Raw genomic sequence first — 12,300 nt, 5'->3', positions numbered from 1 at the left:
ATTCTAGAGATGGAAAAGCTGTAAGAGACCTTAAATAACCTTATTCTATCAGGTCAATAGGTGAAAAACTGAGTCCCAGGGAAATTGACTTGCCCAAGGTTTTGCCAAGTCCAGATTAAAACTCCAGGCTGCAGATGCTCACTCAGTCCAGCATCCTCCCCACTACTCATTTTATCTGATTTTTTTCTTTAAGAATTAAACAATTTCAAGAAGCTGTATGATGTGATTTCACAACTAAGATAAAGCATTCATAGTATATCCAGGATTATGTAGAATTTCATTTGGTATTTAGTCACTACAATCAAATAGTATTATCTTTCAAATACAGAGATCTATTTTAGTTCATTAGCAAATACAATGGTTGCAGAAGGTCTGTGTGAAGTCTTCAAAGCTGCCGTCTTTAAAATGTCATAACTGAAATACATTTCATAAAAAAATAAAATTTGACAAAAGTACTTGAGTTTAAACCACATCTCTGTGAGCCTAACAGCCCTGTTATCACAGATCTACTAAAAATGAGTAATTCAAAGGTTTGAAAGGAAAATATGTGCCATGGCAAACTAATAATTGCCATTTCCCCTTATTTCTTGGTTTTAGCAGCTTTTCCAAGAAAGATTTGGGTCACAAGACATGGTGACATGAATAAAGCAGTATGGTATAGATTCAAGTTAAGATGACCTAAGATTACCTAAAGCCTACAAAAACAGAAGACAAGATTAATGTTTAAGACTTACAAGAAAATTACTGTAAGTAAAAATATTGATCCAAACAAGATGGCTATCAGGTATGGTGGCAATCGTATCAAGCTTTCTGAACTGAGAGGCTTAATTACTATCCAGGCATATCCCAGCTAGCTAAGCAGAGCTAAAGACAACGAGGAAGCAATACTACCAAGTGTAAGATGGTGCTAACATCCTCTCAATAAACAATATTGGTGTGTCTTGGATGAAGTCATTTGCCATACACATACACACATATAACTGTTGCTCCTTTATATGTTTATTTATTGTGAGGTTATATCAGAGTTTCTAAAATAATATGGACATTTCAGTATGAAATAGTTAGAGTGTGTAAACCAAAAACATGGCCTTTGGTTTCTCAGCATATTTGTAATTCGTACTTTTTTTCGGAAGAAGGAGGTGGTAGTCTGCTCATACTATGATGTAGCCACGTTAATATCATAGCTAGTGATGATCATGGTATAAGTGAGGCTTATAATAAATGGGATTTTTCCTACTGACATGGTCAGAAATTCAGAACAAAAATGTTGAAGGTAGTTAAATTGAGTTTTTATACATAAATCCTTTTCAACATGAATCAACTCTTCATCTATTTGGTTATGCAACTTAATGATCTTATTTTTCTTAGTAATTATTTGTTTCAGGAGACATGATCAATAATCCCTGGAATTCTCAACAGAAATTCAAGATGCTCCTCTTGTTAAACAGTTTGCTAATACAGTAGCAAAAGCTCTGTGTGTTCTACTGGACAAAGGGTGGTGGTTGTCAGAGAACCTGGACAGGAAGTAAAGCAGGCAAGCAAGTACATAGGAATCAGGAGTGTGGTGGAGCTTGTCAGTAAACATAAGGGAAAGCAAGGTACTAGTCAAAGGAGAACAGAAGGAGATATAGCCTAATAAATGAAAGAGCCCTAACAAAGATTGAAGCAAGGTCTGACCCGGAACATAAACTCCTGAGGCAGAAGTTAACACCCTTGTCCAATGGGAGGGAAGAGTGGGAAAGTTAACAGTTGGATCTTCAGTTGGGCAGACACTGAAACAACTCTGGGCCCAGCAGCAGGGCCTCAAAGGAGAAGAGCTGTGCATGAATTAAAAGGCTGGGCACTGAGAACCCATGGAGGAACACCTAGAGCTATGTGCCTCTAAGGGCCCAGAGTCATCTTCCCTTTAAATACCACATGAGTGAGCCCCAACAAAGTTTGCTGTTGCATGAACTAGCAGGTGGAGGAAGAACAGAGTTCAAGAACAGCAGCCCCAGCTGCTATGGCTCAGTGGATTGAGTGCTGGCCTGTGAACCAAAGTGTTGCTGGTTTGATTCCTAGTCAGGGCACGCGTCTGGGTTGCAGGCCAGGTCCTGCAACCTGGCCTGCACGTGAGAGTCAATCACTCATTGATGTTTCTCTCCCTCTCTTTCTCCCCCACTCCCCGTCTCTCTAAAAATAAATAAATAAAATCTTAAAAAAAAAGAACAGCAGAACACATCAGTGAAAAGCAGACTGATAACAGTCAAGGGCACAAAGCTGATGCAGAGTTCATCTGTACCTGGGAGTATTGCTGGAGAAGAGCTTCACTTTGGTTGGCATAATCCCTAAAATTCTTGAACTATCCAGGAAACTAGTTGCCCCCCCGCAAGTATGCAATACTGTACTTATAGCCAATCTGGCACATAGAAGCTTGATTCAGTCTTACTTTAACCTAGTAGGAGAAAAGCTAAGTGACTGCCCTTCCATGAAGAGCCTGGGGATTGGGTTATTCCAATTCTGTAAGTACTGCGTTGTATTGTTGTGTCATAGTCACCACTATGGAAGGTGACTACTTGTATATAGCTGGAAGTGAAAAATTTCATTGTACAACTCTTGATGTGTTTTGCATTTTTTACCTGCAAACTTAGCCTTTTAGATTATGATATTTACAACTAATGCCTTTATATACACAAAATCTAGTATTGTTCCTACTCTTGCTCTTACACTTTATTCCATAAACAAACCAGGGTTATTATGGATGCTGATGATTAAATTGTTCTGAATGCTGTCATTACTTCTTAGAAATGTTCAGCAACTCCCCGTTGTTTCATGATATGTTGCCTGCCACTCTTTACTTACACTTACTTTTACAAAAAAAAACAGAACTAAAAGAAACACTGTGAGATACTGTGTTCTCTTAATTTAACTTAGAGACAAATGAAAAATTTCTGCCCTGGGATTTAGAAAACACTGACATGACCAGGAATGAAATATTCCATCAACAAAATCTTTTGAATGAAAAAATAACAAGCTCTTTTAAGTAACTTAGATATTCTACTGAGGGGCAAGAACCTAGAAAAGATAACTTCTCAAATTCTTTTAATTTTTAATTTCCCAAATGACATATTTATGCATTTGCATTAGATTACAAGCATTACAGAGAACTCCATAGCCCCACATGATCATCACCCCAATTCAAATCAGCTCCCCAGTTAAGCACTGTTACTGGTTACTTAGCAAGGGTATTTTGCTAAGCTATTCCAGGAATATTCAGGGATGTCCAAACTTTTGGCATCTCTGGGCCACAGTGAAAGAAGAGTTGTCTTGGGCCACACATCAAACACACAAAAACTAATGAAAACTGATGAGAAAAAAAAAGGTTTTAAGTAAATTTACAATTTTGTGTTGGGCCATATTCATAGCCATCATAGCCATGTGGTCCGCAGGTTGGACACCTCTGTAATGCATTTATAAAGATGTATAGAATAAGTGCATAACTGCATATAAACATATATATATATATACACACATAGATACATATATTTAGTGCATCAGCATATATTATTTGTTTGATTTCTACAGAAACAGAGAAAAGATACTCCTTAATTCTATGATGACATAATTTGATTAATTGTTCTGAGCAAAATAAAACCTTTCTTTGGAACGATCCTGGAAGCTAACATTAATCCTGCTTTTGAAACAGCGTAATAGCAGGAGCATTGCCTCGCTAAGGAACAAACGTCTGCTTCAGTAGCCCTGGCAGGTCCCTTAGAGCCCTCTGACGACAGCAGGCTTTAGTCTCACCTAAAAACTAGCAGTGTGATTCACACCCTGTGTCCATTATAAGACTTGAACCTGATGAACCTCAAAGCAACTTTCTGGATCACATACCATTTTGGTCCAGAAACCCACTTTACTTGTTTTTTATTGTCATCACTTGTTAAATCTGCAACACACTCGTGTAGGCACACACACTCACACACTCATATACACAGCCTTGAGGAAATTTAAACCCTACACTGTTTTTCCCTTAGAGGGGGGAAATGAAAGAAAAACAGGAAAGTTAATATTAAATATTTGCTGTGATTATTTAAATATATATATGTACACACACACATATACATATATATATTTCCCCTTGAAAGTTTCTCAATAAAGCACAGGTTTACAGAAAGTCTAAATAAGTGGGTCAGCCCCCTTAAGACATACTGAAACTTAGCTTTTTCCAACTCTATTATTCAGGAGCTGTTTGATTTGATATAAAAAGGATTAAATAAATGCTTGGAAAGTATACTGAATGGCAGTATTTAGCAATCTTGTTTTCTTTACATAATGTAACACACTAATGGACTACATTTTCTTTGCTTTCTGCCGTTAACTCTGAAAATAAGCAAGTTACTGTCCAAATCAGAGCCAAAAAAAAAATACACACACACACACCACAGGGTTTCTGGCTGTGAAGGGACACTTCATGCATAAATGTGGGAAAAGAAAAAGTTGATGAACAGCCAATTGGGAAGTGTGAAGAGATTATTTTTATTTCATGATGTTTTCAGTGTGTAGTATCTAAGATGTTCAAAAATACTCATAATATCACTGTGCCTGAAAGTTTACAGCCCTCATAGTAGATATTATCTAATGCAGTAGACGTCAAACACTTATAATGGGGATGCTCTCCTTCAATCTATCCTGCTCTCTTTTGATCGACTCCAAGTCAAATATGGTTAAATGCAGCTTCACAGAAATCAAGCGCAAGCACACTGGAATTTTAATGAATGGGTCCATCACAAGTGGTTCCTAAAAAAGTAAAACAGATGCTGCCCCTCTGCTGCTGTTCTCTCTTCCTGGTTATTTTTATTTCTTTTCCAGTCAAAAGAGGCTGTTTCTTCAGGGTGAGTTGCCTTTGGTAACCATTCTCTTTCCAACGCAAGTATCATGTTCAGACCTCAAAGTTTACAATGATGGTGTTTGAACAAAACTGGAAAAAATCTTGAACGAATTATAATCTGCATTCCATTGTTGATCCTGTCAAATAATAAAGAGATATAAAAACACACAGGCATACACACAGACCCACACACAATACGACTAGCATGGATCTCTAAAATGATAAAAATTAATTATCTGACCAAAGCACTGACCTCCCACAAGGTTCCCAATGTGTGGTACACATTTTCTGTCTATATGAAACATGAGCTACCCTTGTTAATTAGTTCATTCCTCTCATTGCCATTGCCTCTGATCATCTCATTAATTATGCTTTTGAATTTTATTATTACTTATACACTAGTTTTATAACACATCAAACATTTAAAATTTAATAAAGCAAAATTGTAATTGTCTTATTTAATCAATAAAGGTGTGTTGCTTGGGAGCATAAGTGGAAAGTTAAATTGTTCTGCAAAATAAATGCCACAATAATGGAAAGTCAAAAATATTCTAAATTCTCTTGATAAAGGATAAGGTAGAGAATGTTTTCACCTGATATCTTAGAATAAAGAAGTATAACAGAAGAGAGTAGAGGGAATTTAAGGGGACAGTGGGAAGGGTTCCCGGGAACAAATTTAAAGGACACAAGGTCATAAACTAAAGGGAGGGTGGTAATGGGAGGGAAGTGTGGAGGGGTGGGGGGGGTGGATTGGGAGTAAAAAAGAGAAAACTGTACTTGAACAATGATTAAAATAAAATTTTAAAAAAAGAAAAAAAAAGAATAAAAGAGAATAAAGAAGTACAAAAATACGATCAATTGACCCGTGTATAATCATGAGTATAAATAGTTCATATATACCTACCTCCCCCGAATAGCTATTTTAAAAACAAAGAAGTTATTACATATGAGTTCAAAGTATTTACAATTATATAATATCTTTTCTATTAACACACAACAAATATGTTCAGTGAACAACATTCTGAAAGGCAGAGAGTTGAGTTTAGTGAAGCTAGGAAGTGATTCAAAACCACCATCTAATCATAATGGGTGGTGACTGCCTGAGTCTCCTCTAAGCATCTCACCATGTCCACTCATTAGTTGAAAAAAATGTAAAAACCTAAGGTAAAACCTGTTTCTTGAACCCTCCATCCAAAAGGAACCAAAGTAAATTACAGTATTTCCAATTTAATTTTAGAAGTTAGTCCACCCTCTATTTACACTTCTGCACTAGTATTGGTAAGATAGATTCACAGACTCCTATCTGTTAGCTTTCCAAAGACATGTGATTCTTGTGTCCTTATGTAAAGAAGACATTTATTTCTAGTAAATAAACCATTTCATGGAGAAAAAACAAGAAATATTATTTCATAAAGATAAGAATAATACTTCTACAAGAAGGAAAAAAGTAGTGTGCTTATTTGCATATTTTAAGATAGTTTCTCTTAATATTAACAATTCATTATCAAAACAAAGAAGTAACCTGTTCATAAGATATTGAAACTTCAGCATTAAAGAATGGTGGTGTTTCCAAAAATACTAAACAAAAATACATACTGATATCTCCTTTTTATAAATTTTGAATGTTGGTAAAGTCAAAATAAATTTCAGAAGTAAAAGGGACTCTGTATCACTAAGAGAAGTGTACAAACCAGAGAAAATTCTTAATCAAAACCTCCTGAAAAATTTCCTACTTGGCTTTATTGAATAAATAAATCCATTGGTACAATAAGGGTTTGGATTTAGTCTTCTTATTTCCACAGTTTCTCAAAAAGTTTCATATAAAATGGCCATATAATCCAGAAATTCCACTCCTGGATATATATTCTCCCCTCAGAAAAAAAAGTGAAAACAAGTGTTCAAACAGGAATGTTCATAACAGTACTACTCAAAATAGACAAAAGGTAAATACAACTCAAATGTCCATCAGCAGATGAATGGATAATCAAACTCTGCCAAATCCATACAATGGAGTATTACTCACCCATGAAAATAATTGATACATGCTACCACATGAATGAATCTTTAAACCATCTGCTAAGTGACAGAAGTCAACTATAGAAGGTTATATATTGTATAATTTTATTTTTATGAAATATCTAGAAAAGGCAAATATAGAGAGACAGACAACAGTTTAGTAGTTGCCAAAGGCAGAAGATAGTGGGAAAGGTCTATTGATTCCTTAATGGTTATGAGTCTTCCTTTGAAATGGTGAATTTCATGTTATGTGTTCAATTTAAAGAAAAAATCTAATGCCAGTGCATGTGACCTAGCCCAGAAAGCTTTCGTGGTACCCCGGAAGCCAAGACTCTTCACAGCAATATGGGAGGGGCACTGTTTTTAATTTGGGTAAGTTCCAGAACAGTACCTCAATGCCTAAGTTAACTCTCTTAGAATGTGGCAGTTATGGCCCTAACAATAAACACCCTGCTATGTTGACTTTATTAATCATTTTAATAGTGTGCTTTTTCAAGAGTCCTGGATTTTAGCACATTCTTCTTTTTAAGTTCAGGCCTTTCCATATTTTACCCCTTGGTCAGTCAGATAAAAGAAATTTTATGAAGGAAGTGGTGAGTTGACTTTCTTATAAGGAAACCATATATCCAGTTTCCTGGAAGAATCCTAATTCACATCTATGAGCCTGATGTAATTATTAGTAGTGCCCCTTCCACTCTCAAAAGAATCCCAATTTGGATGATAAATTATATGGTCTCCTTACTTCAAGGGGATCACTGTTAACCTTCCCTGACTGATCTGTCCAACAGGAGTCCTTTCTGTGCCAACTTTAATCCAGTTCTCTGGCAAGTTATGTATGATTATACATATTCTCTTTGCCAAGGCATACATAGCATGTTTGGACAATGTGGTCTCATTTTACGATATTTTGCTCTTATTTATGCTTCATATCCAATGGTAGAGCTAATCATTTGTGGGAACCAAAATGTTAGAAATGATATCATAGCACACTTTTCTATAGGATATACTTTTAAAAATAGATTAATCCAAAAAGAAGAATGTCTTAATAAACTCAATTTGGGAAGATTCCGTGTTACTGAATGGTAATGAACTAAATTTGGGTGAAACTTCATTCACATCTATTTGATGAGATCAAGCACTATAGATAGTTTCATAGTTGTCTCCCTATGCTTACTAACATCCTTCTAAGTCAAGAAATTTCAACCAGTGTCCCATAAGAATTTTTAAAATGTGCAATACCTGACTATTTATCAGGAACACTAACCTCTTTTCCTTTAGACTGTCAAATAAAAAAAATGACAATTGCCAAAGCAACAATAGCCACACAGTGTGAACATATCAAAATTATATCTGTTTGTCAAATGGGCTAAAGATATTTTTTGGTGCACTGCAGGACTTTTTTTTTACACATAAAAGTTTTTAGTTTATTAATCTCATGAAAAAAAAATCTGGATAATCACCACAAATAAAGTCACTGAAGAACCTTTACTCCATTGTTGTTTAATCTGCAGCTCACTTTTCACCAGCTCCAACACTGGCCTTTGCAGTCTCCCTGACTGTCTTCATCATGTCCTCCTGTTCCTTTCTCTGTTTTCTTGAGGTCTTCCTCTCATATAGGCCATGTCATGCAAGCCTATGTTTGTGTTCATTTTTCTTTCCATAATGCAAAGAATCATAAGTCATGCCAAAGCCAGTTATCTTATTGCCAGCAAAATGGGTTCTGAATCCAAACACACAGATGACATCTGGTAGTGCTACACAACTTGGCTAGTTTTGCCTGAATTTCTGTCCTGGGTAATGTTGCCTTTCCAGGGTGAAGAGTGTCAATGACCATTTGTTTCCACTGAAGTATTCTTTTGGTCATGAACTTCCTGGTCTGGATAGTCACAGTGTTGTTCATGACGGTGGCTGATCTTCAAACAGCTAAGGAACAAAAGCTGCTGCAGGATTCTAGTAATTAGTTTAAGATGGGGGACCCCAAAACAACCGGAATTATCTTCTGGAGGGTGGGCCCCTTGTACTACAGGCTTCCCCTGGTAGGTGCGTGTTCTAGGAACTCATCTGTATCAATGTACCAGCTGGCATTGTGTAAGAGGCTGCATTTAGCTTTAGCGAAACGTTTTTAAGACTCTTTCAACATGCTTGCCCATTTCATAATGGGTGATTTATTAGCACACCTGACCACACTACGCTGAGTGTGCAGCAGTTTTTGACCAGAAACAGCACGACTCCAGTGCCTCACCCTCCCTATTCACCTGATCTCAGCCCCAGAGTCTTTTTTGTATTTCCCTAGATGAAAAAAATCTTCAAAGGGGAACGTTTTGCTGTTGTGGGAGAGATGAAACAAAAAACAGCAGAAGCAATAAAAGGCAATCAAAATCGAGGAGTTCAAAAAGTGTTTTAAGCAGTGCAAAAAATGTCTCGATAGGTATTGCATCAAATGGAGACTACAGTGAAGGTGAATGAAGTTTAAACATGTAAGAATAAATATACATGGTTTTATAAATAAATTCTTATTTATTTAAATGAAGGGGGCTGTTGAGTCCCCCTTTGTTTGTGTACCATGAGCTGAAAAGGGTTGAAAATCACTGCTCTAAGTAAAAAGTAGTCACTCTTTTTTATAACTTATGCATAGTCTCAGAACCTCTGTTTATGCAAACTTAGATCATAGAAGGAAGTGCACTGAAAATTGAAATGGGCTGAGAGGTTTTCAAATTAGATGGTCATTGAGCATGTCAGATTTAATGCACTCTTCTTAAATAGCACTGTCTGCCTCTTATATCTAAATATTTCTAAATTCTAGAAGTTTAGTGGCATAATTGTCACATACTTCAGTATTTGCTGTCAATATCAACCTAAACAAAAGTTAACCAGGCAGGATTTTATTTTATTTTACTTTATTTTATTTATTTTTGTCCTACATCAGGTAAATTTATTTTTTTAATGTTTTCTTATTTGTGCCATTATAGTTGTCCCATTTTTCCCCTTTTCCACCTCTCTTATAGCTGTCAGTCTGATTCCATGCTTATGGTTCTATTTTGCTCATTAGTTAATTTTGTTCATTAGATTTCCCTTATGAGTGAGATCATATTTGTCTTTCACCAACTGTTTTATTTCACTTAATAATAGTTTCCAGTTCCATCCACACTGCTGCAAAAGGCAGAAATTCTTTCTTTTTTCTGCTGCATTGTATTCCATTGTGTAAATGCACCACAGTTTTTTGATCCATTCATTTACTGATGGGCCCTTAGGCTATTTCCAAATCTAAGTTATTATAAATAGCACTGCTGTGAACACAGGGGTGCATGAGTTATTTCAAACTGGTATTTCAGGATCCTTAGGGTAATTACCAGCAGTGGAATTGCTAGGTCAAAAGGCAGTTCCGTTTTTAATTTTTTGAGAAAACTTGGTACTGTGTTCCATAGTGGCTGCACCAGTCTGCATTCCCATCAACAGTGCAGTAGGGTTCTTTTTTTTCCATATCTTCACCAGCACTTGTGTTTGTTGATTTATTAATGATGGCCATTCTGACCAGTGTGAGGTGGTATCTCATTGTGTTTTTAATTTGCATGTCTCTGATGGCTAGTGATGTTGAGTATCTATGTTTATGGGCCTTCTGTATGTCCTCCTTAGAGAAGTGTCCATTTAGGTCCTTTGCCCATTTTTTAATTGGATTGTTTGTCTTCCTCTTGTTGAGTCCTATGGGTACTTTAACTATTTTGGAGATTAAACATTTGTCCAATGTATCATTAACAAATACAGTTTGTTCCCTTACTGTTTGTTCCCTTTTCATTTTGATGCTGGTAACCAGGCAATATTTTAGCTGGGCTCCTTTGACTGCAACAGAGGCCCATATAGGCCATCTTTAAAAAAGAGAAGTTTATTGTGAGCTTATCCATAGGATTAAATAACTAGTTACTCTCAGCATCAGCCTCCCCTAGGCTAGGTGGTCTTAATTATTGCCTGACTCTGCTTATTCAAAATGTAAGCTTCCTAGAAATTTTGGTAGCCTTATGGCCTGCCATGGTGCCAACTTCATACCACAGCACCCTTTCAGCTTGTACTTCTTTCTATTAATTTATTTCAAATAACCAAGAGGGACAGTCTAATTAGTCCAACTCATCTTGTGGTCTTAGGCCATGCCCTAGGTCATTGGATCCTCTATGGAACAGCTGCCCAGTTTCAGAGACACCACTCCCTTTCCAGCTCCTCAACCAAGATAAACTGTTTTAGCCAGAGAAGAAAGGCTGGGTCAAACAGTATAGTTAAAATCCCCACAACCTCCATGTAAGGAGGGCAAGGGAGTCTCCTTCAGAATGGGAGAACCAGTATGCCCCACTGGGGCAGTTTTTCTTTTTTCTTTTTCTCTCCTTTCAGTCCATCTCCATAAAAAGCTAGCTCCGTGAAAATCTTTAACTCCATTTCTGCTCCACTTACCGGGAACCCCATTTGCATTACTTATTCTTAATTGGTTAGATATCAAATACTATTTCCAACATCAATTGTTAATAACAACTTGATACTACTCTCAGGAAATTACATTTAAATTAGGGACTGCTCATAGCTAATGGCAACATATTGGGAACCTATCTGTTCTGTTACAGCAATGTTTAGAAATGAGAACTTCTCCCAAGCACTTCTTCAACCCCCAATCATATCAGTTTTCTGTTTATTTATTCAATGAGCTCAGGTTTTTGTTTTCCACTTAATTCAAATTAATATCCAATCAAAACATGCTTTACTTTATGTTTACCTTTCCATAAGCTGTTTCAAAGCACAAAATTTATACATTAAAGTCTGATTTTTGAAAGAATTTTAAAAATTATAAACATAAGGTTTTTTGAAAGTCCTTTCTACAGAAAAAAAAGAAGGCCAGCCAATAGGAGATAAAACATATTATAAATCTGCAGTCTTCACTGCACAGTCTTCAAAGAGGTTTCTATGAAATTTAAAAAAACTTAATATTTACTAAATGACTAGCATAATATAGTACTATAAAATAATCTATTTCTTTAATAAAAGTTATCTCCCTGACCTCAAAGAGTCTGTATTCAATTAATGGGTTCATCAGTATTCCCTTGCTCAGTTTCTCAAATTTTCAAGTGAATAACTCACTGGAAGACTTGGGGAAAATAGCTAGTGAATAGACCTGGAAATCTTCACTGGGCAGAAAAAAAAATCCCATGAAGTGAAATGGACAAATTTCTAGGAACATATAGTCTTCAAAAACTGAATCAAGAAGAAGCAGAAAGCCTAAATAGACTGATAACAACTAGTGAAGTTGAAACAGTAATAAAAAAACTCCCAGCATGCAAAGTTCTGGACTGGACAGCTTCACAGGTGAATTTTATCAAACATTTACAGGAGAGCTAACTCCTGTCCTTCTTAAACTATTCCAAAAAATTCAAGAAGAG

The 12,300-nt window shown here is 36.1% G+C and overlaps 1 pseudogene; it reads right to left on the bottom strand.

Moving 5' to 3' along the window:
- Positions 1–8,398: 8,398 nt before the first annotated feature.
- On the bottom strand, positions 8,399–8,786 carry LOC123824829 (annotated as a pseudogene).
- Positions 8,787–12,300: the final 3,514 nt, after the last annotated feature.

The sequence above is a fragment of the Phyllostomus hastatus genome, unplaced genomic scaffold (genome assembly GCF_019186645.2).
Source record: "Phyllostomus hastatus isolate PE091 unplaced genomic scaffold, TTU_PhHast_1.1 phas_contig_58, whole genome shotgun sequence".
NCBI classification, from domain to species: domain Eukaryota; kingdom Metazoa; phylum Chordata; class Mammalia; order Chiroptera; family Phyllostomidae; genus Phyllostomus; species Phyllostomus hastatus.
The sequence above is the reverse complement of the archived record's forward strand: the minus strand, read 5'-3'. Positions and strand labels throughout refer to the sequence as shown.